Source organism: Bubalus kerabau, chromosome 1 (genome assembly GCF_029407905.1).
Source record: "Bubalus kerabau isolate K-KA32 ecotype Philippines breed swamp buffalo chromosome 1, PCC_UOA_SB_1v2, whole genome shotgun sequence".
Taxonomy (NCBI): Eukaryota; Metazoa; Chordata; class Mammalia; order Artiodactyla; family Bovidae; genus Bubalus; species Bubalus kerabau.
In genome coordinates, this window is record NC_073624.1 from 241,904,319 (window position 1) to 241,920,768 (window position 16,450).

At 42.9% G+C, this 16,450-nt stretch overlaps 1 protein-coding gene across 1 annotated transcript in view; it reads right to left on the bottom strand.

Annotated features, from left to right (window-relative positions):
• Nucleotides 1-16,450, bottom strand: part of LOC129637612 (phospholipid-transporting ATPase VB-like) — a 379,551-nt gene that overhangs the window by 239,806 nt on the left and 123,295 nt on the right. The window lies entirely within an intron of this gene.

Here is a 16,450-nt window from a genome sequence, read left to right on the forward strand (position 1 = left end):
TCCACTATTTCCCCATCTATTTCCCATGAGGTGGTGGGACCGGATGCAGTGATGTTCGTTTTCTGAATGTTGAGCTTTAAGACAACTTTTTCACTCTCTTCTTTCACTTTCATTAAGAGGATTTTAGTTCCTCTTTACTTTCTGCCATAAGGGTGGTGTCATCTGCGTATCTGAGGTTATTGATATTTCTCCCAGCAATCTTGATTCCAGCTTGTGCTTTTTCCAGTCCAGCGTTTCTCATGATGTACTCTGCATATAAGTTAAATAAGCAGGGTGACAATATACAGCCTTGACGTACTCCTTTTCCTATTTGGAACCAGTCTGTTGTTCCATGTCCAGTTCTAACTGTTGCTTCCTGACCTACATATAGGTTTCTCAAGAGGCAGATCAGGTGCTCTGGTATTCCCATCTCTTTCAGAATTTTCCACAGTTTATTGTGATCCACACAATCAAAGGCTTTGGCATAGTCAATAAAGCAGAAATAGATGTTTTTCTGGAACTCTCTTGCTTTTTCTATGATCCAGCGGATGTTGGCAATTTGATCTCTGGTTCCTCTGCCTTTTCTAAAACCAGCTTGAACATCTGGAAGTTCACAGTTCACGTATTGCTGAAGCCTGGCTGGGAGAATTTTGAGCATTACTTTACTAGTGTGTGAGATGAGTGCAATTGTGTGGTAGTTTGAGCATTCTTTGGCATTGTCTTCCTTGGGATTCAAATGAAAACTGATAGACTCCAAAAAGGTTCTTGCTTCCCTCTTACCATCCCATAATCTTTCTTCCATACAGAGATCTTGAAAAACGCAAATTAGATCCTTTCCACATGCACGCACATACACATAAATCACTTCATCATACTTTGAATATCATTCACACCTTTTCCCAGGCCTACAAAGTGAAAAATGCCACCTGCCATGTCATACCACTCACCTTCCCCATCCAGCTCTAAGTTCTGGTCACAAGTGTTTTCCCAAAACATGCCAAGCTCACTGGCCCATTATTAGGGCATTGTGTTTGGGAGGGAATGCCTTCTCTAGCCTCTTTGCAGAAAAGGCTTCTCCAAATCTCACCTCAATTTCACAGAGACCTTCTCTAATTCCTCTAAAGTAGCATCTTCAGCAATAGACTTTCTCATAGAATTCTATTTCATTCATAGCAATTTTCCAAATTTCAAAAGAGCACTCCTTTGTTTTATGATTGTTTTCTGTCTCTCCCATATTGTATTGCAGTCCATAAATACAAGGAGGATGTTCATTTTGTTCACTATTGTCTCCCCAGCCCTAAGCACACTGCCTCAATATTTGCTAAATGAATAAATAAACAAGTGTATGAACAGAGGAATGTTTCTCACTGATGGTAACGATGGGGATCTATGTTATACAGAAATCATCCCCTTTTTGTTTTGACATTGACATGGTACACTGGCCAGTCCATTCCTTTATCTGATTACAGCCATCCTTTTAAATCTTCATTACAAAATAAGATTTGAGTTGAATCTCCAATTGGCTATCTCAGTAGCAAAATAAGCTTCCTTAAAGTTTCTATTACCCAGACCAAAAAAAAAAAAACTTCTAAATATTACAGAAAATACCCATATTATTCATATCTTTGGGTAAAACCACTGAAGGCTGGTATGGAGAGAAGATTTGATTCTGGTATCTACCGTACTATCCTGGGTAAGTCATTTTCTGTCTCTGTTCCTCAAACTTCTGCATTGGGCTCCTCTCTGTGCTACTGCCAAGATCTTCAGCTAGTCACCTAACCTCTCTCAGCTCTAGGATACATATAGTGGGCTGGACAGTGAGCCTGCCAAAGATCTGGCCTACATCACGATTCCTGGAACCCACAAGTGTTTCCTTGTTTAGAAAAAGGTCTTTGCAGATGTTATTCACTTAAGATCTTAAAATGAGGAGATCATATTGGATTATGAAGATGGGCCTTATATCTAATGACAAGCATCCTCATAAGAGAAAGGCAGAGGGAGATTTGAGATAGAGAAGATTATATGACCACAGTGACAGAGGACGGGGTGAGGTGGCCATCCACTGAGGAATGCCAACAGCCACCAAAAGCTGGAAGAGGTGAATAACTGATTCTTCCCTTGAACCCCTAGAGGAACTGTGGCCCTGCAGGATTTTGGACTTCTGACCTCCAGAACTGTGAAGGGACACATTTTTGTCAAGTTCCTAAGTTTATGATAATGTGTTCTGGCACCCTTAGGAAATTAACAAAGTATTCATCTTTCAGCCAAGTTGTGACTGATGGATGGTCCCTGGGCCTCTCTAGCCCAGAACCAAGTTTCTAATCTCATCACATCTAGTAAACCCACTAGACCCACTCTAGAAGCTTAAAAATTGATGTATATAGTCCAGTGAAAAGAGAAATGGGGAACCATCTAAACCACATCACACCACAGTTCAGTTCAGTTCAGTTCAGTCGCTCAGTTGTGTCCGACTCTTTGCAACCCCATGAATCGCAGCACGCCAGGCCTCCCTGTCCATCACCAACTCCCGGAGTTCACACAGACTCACGTCCATCGAGTCAGTGATGCCATCCAGCCATCTCATCCTCTGTCGTCCCCTTCTCCTCCTGCCCCCAATCCCTCCCAGCATCAGAGTCTTTTCCAATGAGTCAACTCTTCACATGAGGTGGCCAAAGTACTGGAGTTTCAGCTTTAGCATCATTCCTTCCAAAGAAATCCCAGGGCTGATCTCCTTCAGAATGGACTGGTTGGATCTCCTTGAAGTCCAAGGGACTCTCAAGAGTCTTCTCCAGCACCACAGTTCATAAGCATCAGTTCTTTGGTGCTCAGCCTTCTCCACAGTCCAACTCTCACATCCATACATGACCACAGGAAAAACCATAGCCTTGACTAGACGAACCTTTGTTGGCAAAGTAATGTCTCTGCTTTTGAATATGCTATCTAGGTTGGTCATAACTTTCCTTCCAAGCAGTAAGCGTCTTTTAATTTCATGGCTGCAGTCACCATCTGCAGTGATTTTGGAGCCCAGAAAAATAAAGTCTGACACTGTTTCCACTGTTTCCCCATCTATTTCCCATGAAGTGGTGGGACCGGATGCCGTGATGTTCATTTTCTGAATGTTGAGCTTTAAGCCAACTTTTTCACTCTCCACTTTCACTTTCATCAAGAGGCTTTATAGTTCCTCTCCACTTTCTGCCATAAGGGTGGTGTCATCTGCATATCTGAGGTTATTGATATTTCTCCCAGCAATCTTGATTCCAGCTTGTGCTTCTTCCAGCCCAGCATTTCTCATGATGTACTCTGCATATAAGTTAAATAAACAGGGTGACAATACACAGCCTTGACATACTCCATTTCCTATTTGGAACCAGTCTGTTGTTCCTTGTCCAGTTCTAACTGGTGCTTCCTGACCTGCATACAAATTTCTCAAGAGGCAGATCAGGTGGTCTGGTATTCCCATCTCTTTCAGAATTTTCCACAGTTTATTGTGATCCACACAGTCAAAAGCTTTGGCATAGTCAATAAAGCAGAAAGAGATGTTTTTCTGGAACTCTCTTGCTTTTTCCATGATCCAGCGGATGTTGGCAATTTGATCTCTGGTTCCTCTGCCTTTTCTAAAACCAGCTTGAACATCAGAAGTTACTGGTTCATGTATTGCTGAAGTCTGGCTTGGAGAATTTTGAGCATTACTTTACTAGAGTGTGAGATGAATGCAATTGTGCGGTAGTTTGAGCATTCTTTGGCATTGCCTTTCTTTGGGATTGGAATGAAAACTGACCTTTTCCAGTCCTGTGGCCGCTACTGAGTTTTCCAAATTTGCTGGCATATTGAGTGCAGCACTTTCACAGCATCATCTTTCAGGATTTGAAATAGCTCAACTGGAATTTCATCACCTCCACTAGCTTTGTTCATAGTGATGCTTTCTAAGGCCCACTTGACTTCACATTCCAGGATGTCTGGCTCTAGGTGAGTGATCACACCATCGTGATTATCTGGGTCATGAAGATCTTTTTTGTACAGTTCTTCTGTGTATTCTTGCCATCTCTTCTTAATATCTTCTGCTTCTGTTAGGTCCATACCATTTCTGTCCTTTATTGAGCCCATCTTTGCATGAACATTCTATTTCCCACAGCAGCTACTTCTCCCTTTTTTCCCTGGGACCTCTCTCCTCCAGCCACCTTCAGTCATATAGCATCGCCTCTCTTCTTCATCCTCACTCCCTCTCCAACTCCCTTCAGATGACACAGCAGCAAGTGTTTGAGGAGGGGTCAGTCTTCCCTTCAGAGCTATGAAGGTTTCCACTTCCACAAGAGATGTGAAAACATGAATAGTACCAGTAATAACAGGGTTAACAGTAGTGAACACTAACTGGTTGTTTACCATGTGCAACCAAGGTGCAAAGTACTTTTCATGTATTGTCTCTTTCAGCCTCCAAAATCAGAACCTCCTAAATGAATTCCCTAGTAAACATATTCTGAAATTCTGGAATTCCAGAAAAACATATACTTCTGCTTCATTGACTATGCTAAAGCCTTTGACTGTGTGGATCACAAGAAATTGGAAAATTCTTAAAGAGATGGGAATACCAGACCACCTTACGTGCTTCCTGAGAAACCTGTATACAGGTCAAGAAACAATATTTTGAACCAGTCTGTTGTTCCCTGTCTGGTTCAAACTAGGAGTTTGAATTAGAATACATCAAAGGTTGTATATTGTCACCCTGCTTATTTAACTTAGATGTAGGGTACATCATATGAAATACCAGGAAGGATGAAGCACAAGATGGAATCAAGATTGCTAGGAGAAATATCAGTGGCCTCAGATATGTAGCTGTTACCACCCTAATGACAGAAAGCTAAGGGAACTAACAAGCCTCTTGATGAAGGTGAAAGAGGAGAGTGAAAAGCTAGCTTAAAACTCAACATGGCATCGAGTCCCATCACTTCATGGTAAAGAGAGAGGGAAAAAAATAGAAACAAAAAAAGAAAGTTGATTTTCCTGGGCTCCAAAATCATTGTGGATGGTACTGCAGCCATGAAATTAAAAGATGCTTGCTCCTTGGAAGAAAAGCTATGACAAACCTAGATAGTGCATTAAAATGTGGAGACGTCACTTTGCCAACAAAGTTTTGTATAGTCAAATCTATAGTTTTTCCAGTAGTCATGTATGGATGTGCGAGTTGGACTATAAAGAAGGTTGAGCAACAAAGAATTGATGCTTTCAGCTGTTTACATATATACAATAGAATATTACTCATCTGTTAAAAAGAATGCATTTGAATCAGTTCTAATGAGGTGGATGAAACTGGAGCCTATTATAGTGAAGTAAGTCAGAAAGACAAAAACCCATACAGTATGTTAATGCATATATATGGAATTTAGAAAGATGGTAACAATGACCCCATATGCGAGACAGCAAAAGAGACACAGATGTAAAGAACAGACTTTTGGACTCTGTGGGAGAAGGCAAGGGTGGGATGATTTGAGAGAATAGCATTGAAACATGTATATTATCATATGTTAAATAGCTTGCCAGTCCAGGTTCGATGCATGAGACAGGGTACTCAGGGCTGGTGCACTGGGATGATCCTGAGGGATGGGATAGGGAAGGAGGTGGGACAGGGTTTCAGGATGGGGAACACATGTACACCCATGGCTGATTCATGTCAATGTACTTCAAAAGCCACTACAATACTGTAAAGTAATTAGCCTCCAATTAAAATAAATAAATTAATTAAAAAAAAGAATTGATGCTTTAACTATGGTGCTGGAAAAGACTCTTGAGAGTCCCTTGGACAGCAAGGAGATCAATCCAGTCAATCCTAAAGGCAATCAACCCTGAATATTAATTGGAAGGACTGATGCTGAAACTCCAATACTTTAGCCACGTGATGTGAAGAGCCAACTCACTGGAAAAGACCCTGATGCTGAGAAAGATTGAGGGCAGGAGGAGAGGGGGGTGACAGAGGATCAGATAGTTGGATGGCATCACTGACTCAATGGATATGAGTTTGAGCAAACTCTGGGACAGAGTGAAGGACAGGGAAACCTGCTGTGCTGCCATTCATGGGTTGCAGAGTCAGACATGACTTAACTGAACAACAGCGAATAAACATATCTGGACTTCCCTGGTGGCTCAGTCAGTAAAGAACCTGTCTACAACTCAGGAGACCATATTCAAGGCCCACTACGGTATCCCTGGGTTACCTAAGTTGTCTTGCTTCATGTTTACACATGTCCTTCTGAATGATATAATTCCTCCAGAAGGACCTTTGATTATGAATGGCAGACTGCAGAGGAAACTACATTTTTATATTCACTGGACATTAAGGATCACCTTGTCCTCTGACAGGTTGTCTGTTGTAGACTCTCACAGGAAGTGAAGACCGTGAGCATGAACACTTCAGCCAGGCACCACCACCTGCAGCTGGGGGACCAGAAGGGCATCCAGAAAGAGTAGGGGAAAAGGGAGGAAAGGAGCTCCTTCTAAGCCAGCTGTCTAGTGTACTAAAAGCTGAGTGCCATTTACTCTGGGAGCATCAGGATTTCATTTCATCTGGGACTTAAACAAACCATTCTAGGTTGGCAACTGGAGGGGAGGGAGGGGGCAGAAAGAAATCTAAAGAAAACTGTCATGGGGGACCTGCCCCAGCTGCGAGGGGCACCCAAGGGTGGGAAGCAAAACTCACCCTGACTCTCCAGTGTGTGTCAGAACTCATTAAACACGTATGGCTTCTGGGCCCCTGGAGGCCCAGAAACCAGGACCCTGGAGGCCAGGGCTGAGAAGGCGTCATCTGCTGTGCCTTCTTCTTGACTGCCTTGTCTGCCGCAGCAGCTGGGTTCACACATTACTCCACATGGATCCCTGGGCCAGGCCTGCAAATGCACCTGATGCCCTGGGGGTTTCCCTTAGGTACATGCATCCTGAATTACGCTCACTTTTTGCATCAATACCAGCTCCCTTTTGCTCTGATAGCAACTTTCTAAGTCTCTCCCCACCTGTGTCCCTCTGTTCCCCTGAGACTGCCAGCTTTGCTAAAATGAGTTTTTCCTATGGTACTTTTTCAGTCCCTCTCTGCTTGAACTTAATATATCCTATCTTAGAATTTTTGGTATCTATCTCTGATTGCACCCCAGTCTAAGTTCAAGCACAAATTATATTTCACATATTCCATGTCCCCCAAGTCCTCAACACCTGGCCTCGCACAGAATAGATACCCAAGTTGTTTCTTTAATGATCAGCTCTCCATTTGGTACGTGATCTGGTGACAGGGACGTGATTGGTTCTGGGAGAACAAGCTCAGAGGGAACAAGTTCGTTGTGGACAAGCTGACTTTCAAGTGAGAAGGCTAAGAAAATACACACACAGAGCCCTGGCATGATGCTAAATAACAATACAAGAAAAGAAACATATATAGTGACTGAGAATAGTCAATGGAATCAGGGAGCTTAGACAGGTGGGTCAGGGCAGGTTTCTCAGAGGAGGTGACATTTAAATTGAGATGTGAGGGTGTGAAGGAGCCAGTCAGGTGAAGAGATGGCAGGCAGGGAGCATTCTGGGCTGAGAGTACTCAGAAATTCAAAGGGTGGAAAGAGTTTGACATATTCAGAGAATTGAGAGGCAGTTACTATGGCTGAGTCTCAGCTGGTAAAGGTGGAGAGTGGGATGAAGTGTGAGCTGGGTTGAAGGGTTTCCCTAAAATTCAGGTCCGCCCAGCACTCCAGATGTGGCCTTACTTGGAAACAGGGTCTTTGCCGAAGTAATTGGTTATGATGAAGTTGCATGAGTACGAGAGAAGACTCTTGAGAGTTCCTTGGAAACAAGGAGAACAAATCAATCAATCCTAAAGGAAATAAACCCTGAACATGCATTGGAAGGGTTGATGCTGAAACTCTAATACTTTGGCCACCTGATGAGAAGAGCTGACTCACTGGACAAGACCCTGATGCTAGGAAAGATTGAGGGAAGGAGGAGAAGGGGGCAACAGAGGATGAGATGGTTGGATGGCATCACTGACTCAACGGACATGAATCTGAGCAAATTCCAGGAGATGGAAAAGGACAGGGAAGCCTGGTGTGCTGTAGTTTATGAGGTCGCAAAGAGTCAGACATGACTTTAGTGACTGAACAGCAACATCACAAGTAGGATGGGCCCTATTCCAGTGGGTGTTATCCTTGAAGAAAAGAAAACAGACAGACTGAGAGACACACAGAGAAGAGGGTCACATGAAGACAAAGGCAGAGAGTACAGTCCTGCATCTAGAAGGCAAGGAATGTTTGGGATCACTGGCCATCACCAGAAGCTCGAGAAGAAGCAAGGAAGATTTTTACCAAGACCTTGACACCTTGATTTTGGGCAACTAGGTTCTAGAACCATGAAATAAAGTTTCTATAGGTGAAGGCCACCAAAAATGGGAATTTTCCATGGTAACCCTAGGAAATTAATACAGAGGGTAAGAGAAAGTCTACATTTTATTATCAGTGAAATGGAGATTCATCAAAGAATGTTAAGCAGTAATAAGAACTGATTTTTTTTTTCAGATTTGTGTTTTATAAAGGTACATAAAGTGAATGAGGAAATTCCTCATGCTCAGAACAATTTCCTTAAAGCTAAGATGCCCACGGCACTGATAATGTAGCTGGCCACTGACCATGCATGATGGGGTACTCGGGAGATGAGTCATCTGTTTAACCACCTCCACCATTAGCCACTTGAGGTTTCTAAACATTTCCCCTCTATTTTTAAGCAAATTGGGGTCTACTTCTACGTTCTGGATTATCTCCTTTTCTCTCTGGACAAGTGGTGACGACATGTGCTGTCCTTTCCCCTCCTCCTTCCAACCCCCTTCAGATCTAATGGAAAACATCACACATTTCAAAGTCACTGTTAATTAAAGCTGATGTTTGCTTTGCTGACATTGCTGTAAAAAGTGCTTATTTCAGGGATGAAGAGTTCTTCTAATTCTGAACACGACTTTCAGTATGTGCCTAAAAATCAATGCATGGCTGGATTCAGGTGCCCAATTACAGTTTGAATTAAGCAATTCATGAGTGCTGGCTGGCTGACGCTTGTGGAAAAACACATACATTGGGGATGAGAATGGTCAAATGGGAAAATAGGGCATAAACCAGAAAGTTCTGGAGTTCACAGCTTTATGCACCCTGATAGGATTTGGAGTTCTCAGTTTCTTAGCACCTGGGAGAAAATAATTTTCTTTTCCCCTTACAACTAATGGTGAAAAGTGAACAAGTTAGTTGCTCAGTCATGTCTGACTCTTTGTGATCCCGTGGACTATAGCCCATCAGGCTCCTCTGTCCATGGAATTCTCCAGGCAAGAATACTAGAGTGGGTAGCCATTCCCTTCTCCAGGGGATCTTCCTGACTCAGGAATTAGACCCATATCTCCTGCATTGCCGGCTGATTCTTTTCAGGGTTCACCCATAATTCTCCTCCATTCAAGATGCAAAGCTTACTGATTAGGAATTTGAACCTCACTCCTTGCCAGCTGGAATAAGGCATTTTGAGTTGGAACACTAAATGTGTGCCAGTTATTGAACCAAAGGCTGTATATCCACTATCTCATTTAAGAAGGAAATCATACACCAGTGATAAGGATAAAAAAATGACAATAACTGTCATTTATTGAGTGTCAGAAATCTTGGTTGGCACTTCATGTACATTATTTCTTATAGTTCTGTCATTGTAGGGTAGTGGTTGGGAGTATGAACTTGGAGTCCAACACCCTGGATTGAAATACTGACTTGCAACTCAGTAGCTAAGTGAGTTAACTGCTTCATCTTTCTAGGCCTTAGTTTTCTCATTTTGTAAGCAAATGGAAACAGTAAAACTGTGTACTTTATGAGGACTAAAAGGATTCCTGTAATATAGTCTGGCCTATTACAATAATGGTGATGATTAAAAATTAAAAAGATAATAGTAACAACTGTATAGTATTTGCTATATGCCAAGCATGCTTCTTCACATGGATATTATTATTCCTATTTCAAAAATGAGAAAATTAAAAAGTAGAGAGGTTAATAAATTTGCCCTTTATCACATGGCTAAAACATGGTAGAGCTGGGATTTGATCCATGGTTAGCACTGTGATCCAGCGTTCTCACTACTCTTGGTTTGCACAAGTACATGCCAGATAAATATTTGTAGGTTGATAAATTATAGGCAATATATTCCTTCCAGAGGAGACTCTTGGATCTCACTTAGTAACCTCCATTTAGGTTTCCCTGGTGGCTCAGAGGGTAAAGAATTTGCCTGAAATACAGGAGATCCGTGAGTTGGGAAGATGCCCTGGAGAAGGGAATGGCTACCCACTCCTGTATTCTTGTCTGGTGAACCCCATGAACAGAGGAACCTGGTGGGTTACAGTCCATGGGTTCGCAAAGAGTTGGACATGACTGAAATGACTTAGCACACATATTTAATTAGGTTCCTAATACAACTGGCTTCTTTTTTCCCTCCACTGTGTTCTGTAGAGAGAGGCCATTCCCCTTTGAATCTCAGTAGCTCTTCACTCTGAGCAGAAAATACTTCCCAGATAATATTTGGGAATGATGACATCAGTTTAAGAAATACTTTTAAAACATTCATATTTCCAGGCTCGGGTAAAGCCTTTCCTCTTTCAGGAATCTTCAAAACTTCCCTTTCATCTGGAGGGCCCTCTGCTACAAGGCCCTCAGAGCCCAGGCCTTTCCTTTGCCTCTTATTAAATAACTTTGTGATGTAGTTTGCAGACTTTTGGTTCCACTTTCACACTGTAAAGCCATGGTCAGCCCTAGGTCAGAATGTCCTAGAGTTACTTCCGGGAATCCTTGGGGGAGTTTCACAGGAACTTGTGCAATTCTGCCCCCTCCTCTTTGATTTCTAGGGCCCAGGAATCCACTGGGATGTATTTAACCACTACCCCAACCCCCAGGGTCCTCTTTGTGGACACACTCCCTGCCCAGGAAACTTCCTAACCACAAACCCCACCAGGAACTAACATGGTGCTGTTTCCTGTACAGAAATGCACTCACCACTTCCCTGTCTCACTGGTCCTGCAGTCATCCTGCTTATACCTCATCTCACAAAGCCCTTCATGTTAACAGCCACTGCTTAACACCACTGCTTGTAACACCTTCCCATCAGTCTCAGACTGTAACCAGGCTCAGACACAGGGGTATACCTGATCTTTTCTCTTGTGGCTCTTATTAATGGTGAATACACATTATTTTGTGACATTTCTGCCTAATGTCTGTCTTCCCCATTAGATGGTAAACTATGGGAGAATGAACTGAACAAGCTTTTCTCACCACCTCACACTCAGGGTAGCACAGTCTTAAACATAATTGTGCTCAATAAATATGTATTGAGTGAATAAATGACTGTTCTGTTCTCCTGAACCCTTGTTTTTCCAAACCAAGGATCCATACAAAGAAGACAGAAGATCTAATGCAAATCAATGTCTAGAAAGAGTCCACACATTCACTCTGGCCCCTGGAATAATGCATACCCTAAGTTCACCAGGTGATCAGATAGAATCCAAATCTGGATTCAAACTGCAGGTCTTGAATTTAGAAGATATGTAGCCCATGTGGTCCTTTCAAATAGATTAGAAGCTTTGGATCTGGGGGCAATGCTTCTTTCATCTCAGCACCTTCCACTTTATCTGGCACAATGCCTAATACAAGAAAGCGGGCCAAGAAATACTTGTGGGATAGAGCTAAGTATGATTTTCAAGATGAACATCTGCTGGCTTGTTACTGATCTGCTGCTGTTCCCCAGCCCTGTGTGTGGAGGTGGAGGCATGGCAGGGATTTCTGCAACAACTTTTTCCTTCAGTTCACCTCGCTGGACATGATTCATACCACTGCACATCAGGTGCTGAGAAACTATTTCCTAAAAATATAGGTGGGCCTTAGAAAGCTGAAAATAAGCTGAGGAAGCTAAGTGCCTCATGACTGCTTCCTTCCACATGAGACAAGGGGATGAGCCAAATGCTTCCTGATTTGCCTCAATTTGCAAAGACAGAACAAAAATATCTCTCCCAGTGAGGCAGGACTTTTTCTTTAGGTGCAGTCAGGCCATGAACTCTTGGCTGAGCCCTTAAATGAAGTCAGGAGTGTGCCAAACCCATAGCCATGGTCTGTTTGCAAGTCAGATGTCAAGAACTAGTTTTCAACTGGGGGCAGTTTTGTCCTAGAAGACATCTGCCAATGTCCAGAGACTTCTTTGGTTGTCATGGCTGAAGGTTTTAACTGGTATCGAAATGAAAAGATATTAATAAAATATCTTTTTAGCAGTATCCCTGAGATAGTGCTAAACATTTACAACGGATGCAAAGAACAATCCCTCATAAGAAAGAATTATTTGGCTCACAAAATCACTAGCGCTGAGGTTGAGAATCCTTGGCATAGATAAGACAAAACACAGGGCTAGTGACACACTGAATTCACACAGAGCCCGCTGCTTAAGGTACCGGAGTCCTTCCCCTCTCTTCCTGCTTTTCGTCAGCTGCTCAGGCAACATCATCTCTACTCTCGCAGCTGCAGCTTTCTGGATGTGGCGTTCGCACATTAGGGGGCAGCGTGAGTTTAGACTTTCAGCCTCTGTTGTGGCAGGAGCCAGAGTCCCATTAGATGGTAAACTGTAGGGGAATGAATTGAACATGCATTGCTCACCACCTCACACTCAGGGTAGCACAGTCTTGTGAGAGGGGGACGCCTTTGTCTGGCGTCTCACCTTTTCCGTGCTGAGCTCATGGGAGTGAACTCTGTCTCTTTCCAGCTCCACAATTCTGCATCTTTTACCCCATTCCAGAAAAGGGAAGAAGGGGAAACAACTAGGGCTCAACATTTTAAAGTGTGCTCTGCGCTTGCTTAGATGGAAGGAACTAGTTTCAGCTGATGTCACGCTTCTGCGCCTGCAGAGTTTTTATTTGATGATTTCCCAGTGGCACGGTCCTGCTCTAAAGGCTTCTGCTGGTTCACCTGGGTTGCTGGGTTTGGATCCTGATGACCTGGGTTTGACTAGCTGTGTAACTTTAGACCTCTGAACCTCAGGTATTCCTTTTATGTAAAAGGAGAATGCTGTGACCAATCATTTTAGTTGTGCTACATGGATTAAAAAAAAAAAAGATCCATCATCTGCCATGGACCAATGTCTCCATTAACACAGTGATGAAGATTACCATATGCTAACACTGTGCTAAGTGTTTTACACACTATCTTATTTAATTATCACCATAATCTATTTTTGATCTCTTTGCAGTCCAAGGGACTCTCAGGAGCCTTCTCCAACACCACAGTTCAAAAACATCAACTCTTCCTTGCTCAGCTTTCTTTATAGTCCAATTCTCACATTCATACATGACTACTGGAAAAACCATAGCTTTGACTAGACAGACTTTTGTTGGAAAAGTAAAGTCTGCTTTTTAATATGCTGTCTAGTTTGGTCATAGCTTTTCTTCCAAGAAGATCAAACCAGTCAATCCTAAAGGAAATCAGTCCTGAATATTCATTGGAAAGGTTGAAGCTGAAACTCCAATACTTTGGCCACTTGATTCAAAGACTTGATTCATTGGAAAACACCCTGATTCTGGGAAAGATTGAAGGCAGGAGAAGGGGATGACAGAGGATGAGATGGTTGAATGGTATCACAGACTCGTTGGACATGAGCGTGAGCGAGCTCTGGGAGTTGGTGATATGGAAGCCTGGCGTGCTGGAGTCCATGGGGCCACAACAAGTCAGACATGGACACGACTGAGTGACTGAACTGATAATCTATTTTTAAGAGGAGTAAATGAGGCACATAAAGAGAGAACTTGCTTAAGATCAGGCAGCCTATAGTGGAATCATTTAAACCTGGTAGTTTACACTGAGCTCTGCCTTAGTGATAGAGAGAAAGAACTCTGAATAAAGTGAGGTACTCTGTAAATCCCAGGATTTCCCCTCTGCACTTTGTATTTGTTCTTTATACTTTCCACTAATATGTACTGAGCAGCTCTTGTGCTACAGACTGTCCCCGAGAAGGTCACAATGAGGTTTCTCCAGCACTGTCCCTGCAGGATTCACGGGCAGGTAGAGATCAAACTTCTAACGTAGTCCCTGAACCAGGCTACTCTTCTCTGATGGCCTCCTGAGTGCCAGTGCTCAGATTCACAGCAAAAAGAACACCCAATGGCCTATACCCATGACCATGCATAGAGACAGTTAAATCTGTTGGGCTAAATAGCTACTTCTATGAATGATGAAGTTACAAGTGTTCTTGATCTCTTCAGGGAAACCTTTTTTTTTGTCTGGTCAAAGTCCCCCTTGGGAGGGAAGTTTGGGGGAGAATGGATACATGTGTATGCATGACTGAGTCCTTTGCCTGTCTACCTGAAACTATCACAACATTGCTAATCGGCTATACTCCAAAATAAAATAAAAAGTTAGAAGAAAAAGTCCCCTTTATATGGTCTCACAGCAGCATGTACCTCCTGACTCGGTAATGTCCAGTCTGCATTATGTGTGTGGTAAGAATGTGCACCATGTTGAACAGCCTTTGCTGATAATTTTTGACTGGTGTTTACCACGGTGTTGTATATACCATTCCAGAAATAAGTCGAACGAGTAAACTGGAGTTTATGGAACAGGCTAGGGAGAAGGCAATGGCACCCCACTCCAGTACTCTTGCCTGCAAAATCCCATGGATGGAGGAGCCTGGTAGGCTCCAGTCCATGGGGTCGCTAAGAGTCAGGCACGACTGAGCGACTTCACTTTCACGCATTGGAGAAGGAAATGGCAACCCACTCCAGTGTTCTTGCCTGGAGGATCCCAGGGACAGGGGACCCTGGTGGGCTGCCGTCTCTGGGGTCGCACAGAGTCGGACACGACTGAAGCGACTTAGCAGCAGCAGCAGCAGGCCTGGAAGCACCATCTTACCATGCATTGTGCCTGTATTATCTTATCATGTAGGATGCATTGGTGCTAATGTTTTGCAGATAAAGAAACAGGCTTAGGAGTTCACCCTCACACAGCTAGTAAGTGTGGAGTCAGGATACTAACCCAGACTCATCTGGATCCAAAGCCCCATGTTCCCTTAGTATTAGATTGGAATTTGAAAACTAGACATTTACAAATTTGCAGTCATATAGGAGAAGATGTTACAATCAGCAGTAAAGCATGTGGGGTCCAGAGTCAGTCAGCTTGGGTTCAAATCTTGGATCCATCACCCTTCACATAAAAGGAGTTTGATCTTTAGTCCTTTATCCCTTCTGTACCTAAGTTTATTTATATGTAAAACAGAGATAAAAAAAATAGTATCTCATGGTGTTATTGTGAGGGTTAATTGTAGTATTTGTAAAATATTTAGAGCCTGGCATATCATATATGGCCACATATCCACTTTTATTCTCCTTCTATGAAGAAAGATGGCTTTATCTTCATCTATGAAGATAAATGGCTTTACAGAACATTTACCACTGCTTCTAAATTATATTTAGGACTCTGCACCTAAGTATCCCCATTTGACAAGAAATGTTGAAATTTAAATGCTACTGATGAAAATCTCTTAACAGTAATTAATATGAATGTGCATTTTCTACATGGCAGCACCTCCACAAATTCATTCAAATAATCCCTGGTATTTAGCAGGATCTTATTGATTTGAGCTGCCTTGCTAAGTGTATCTCTAAGAAACCATTAGGTCATCACTGAGGTTTTCAGTTGCCTGCTCACTTTAGAAGTCAAACCAAAGCTGCCTGCAATGCTGCTGAGTGAGGATTGGCAAGCACACAAGGGTATTTCTGGGTGACTACGCTAACTGGCAGACCTAGTGTAGTCACCCAGAAACACTAACTAACCCACCTCAAGGCCACCTGGGCCTAACCCACATTTTCAGAGCCAGAAATCTGTCTTGCTGCCTGCAAAGACTCTGGCAAAGTCAAGTATAGGGTGCATTTGTGTAGGGCTTGCCATAGCCCCAAGGGCCTCAAATGACTTCTCTGGGTCCCTGGAGCTTGTAGCTGTGTGTGTGAGCAGATGCCCCTAGTTTGAGATGGGGGCGGGGGCGGGTTCTGTGGGAAGATAGTTGCAAGTCCAATGACACTCTCCTGACACAGACCAAGGTCAACTGCCTTTGGTGTCAGTAAGGACTGGATTTGAAAACAAGCTACCAGAGTTTTGAAGGGCAACCTGGCACTGCCATCTTTCCTTAATAACAATGTGCATATACCCATACACAATTATCCCCTAGAGTGGAGATAACATTCAAGAGATAGAGATGCTAGCTGAGAGCAGAGGTTTCCTTTCATTGTGTGTCTTTCTCTGAGCATCATCTAAGAGGTCTTGGGAAGTTGATCTTTATCCTCTAAGGAAGATGGAGATAACAGCAGCAATTAGCATTGATTGATTTCTTACCTCGTGCTAGACATTTGACAAACATCATTTAATCTACTCAACAACTCTGTCTTCTTGAGTGCTATTTTTATTTCCAT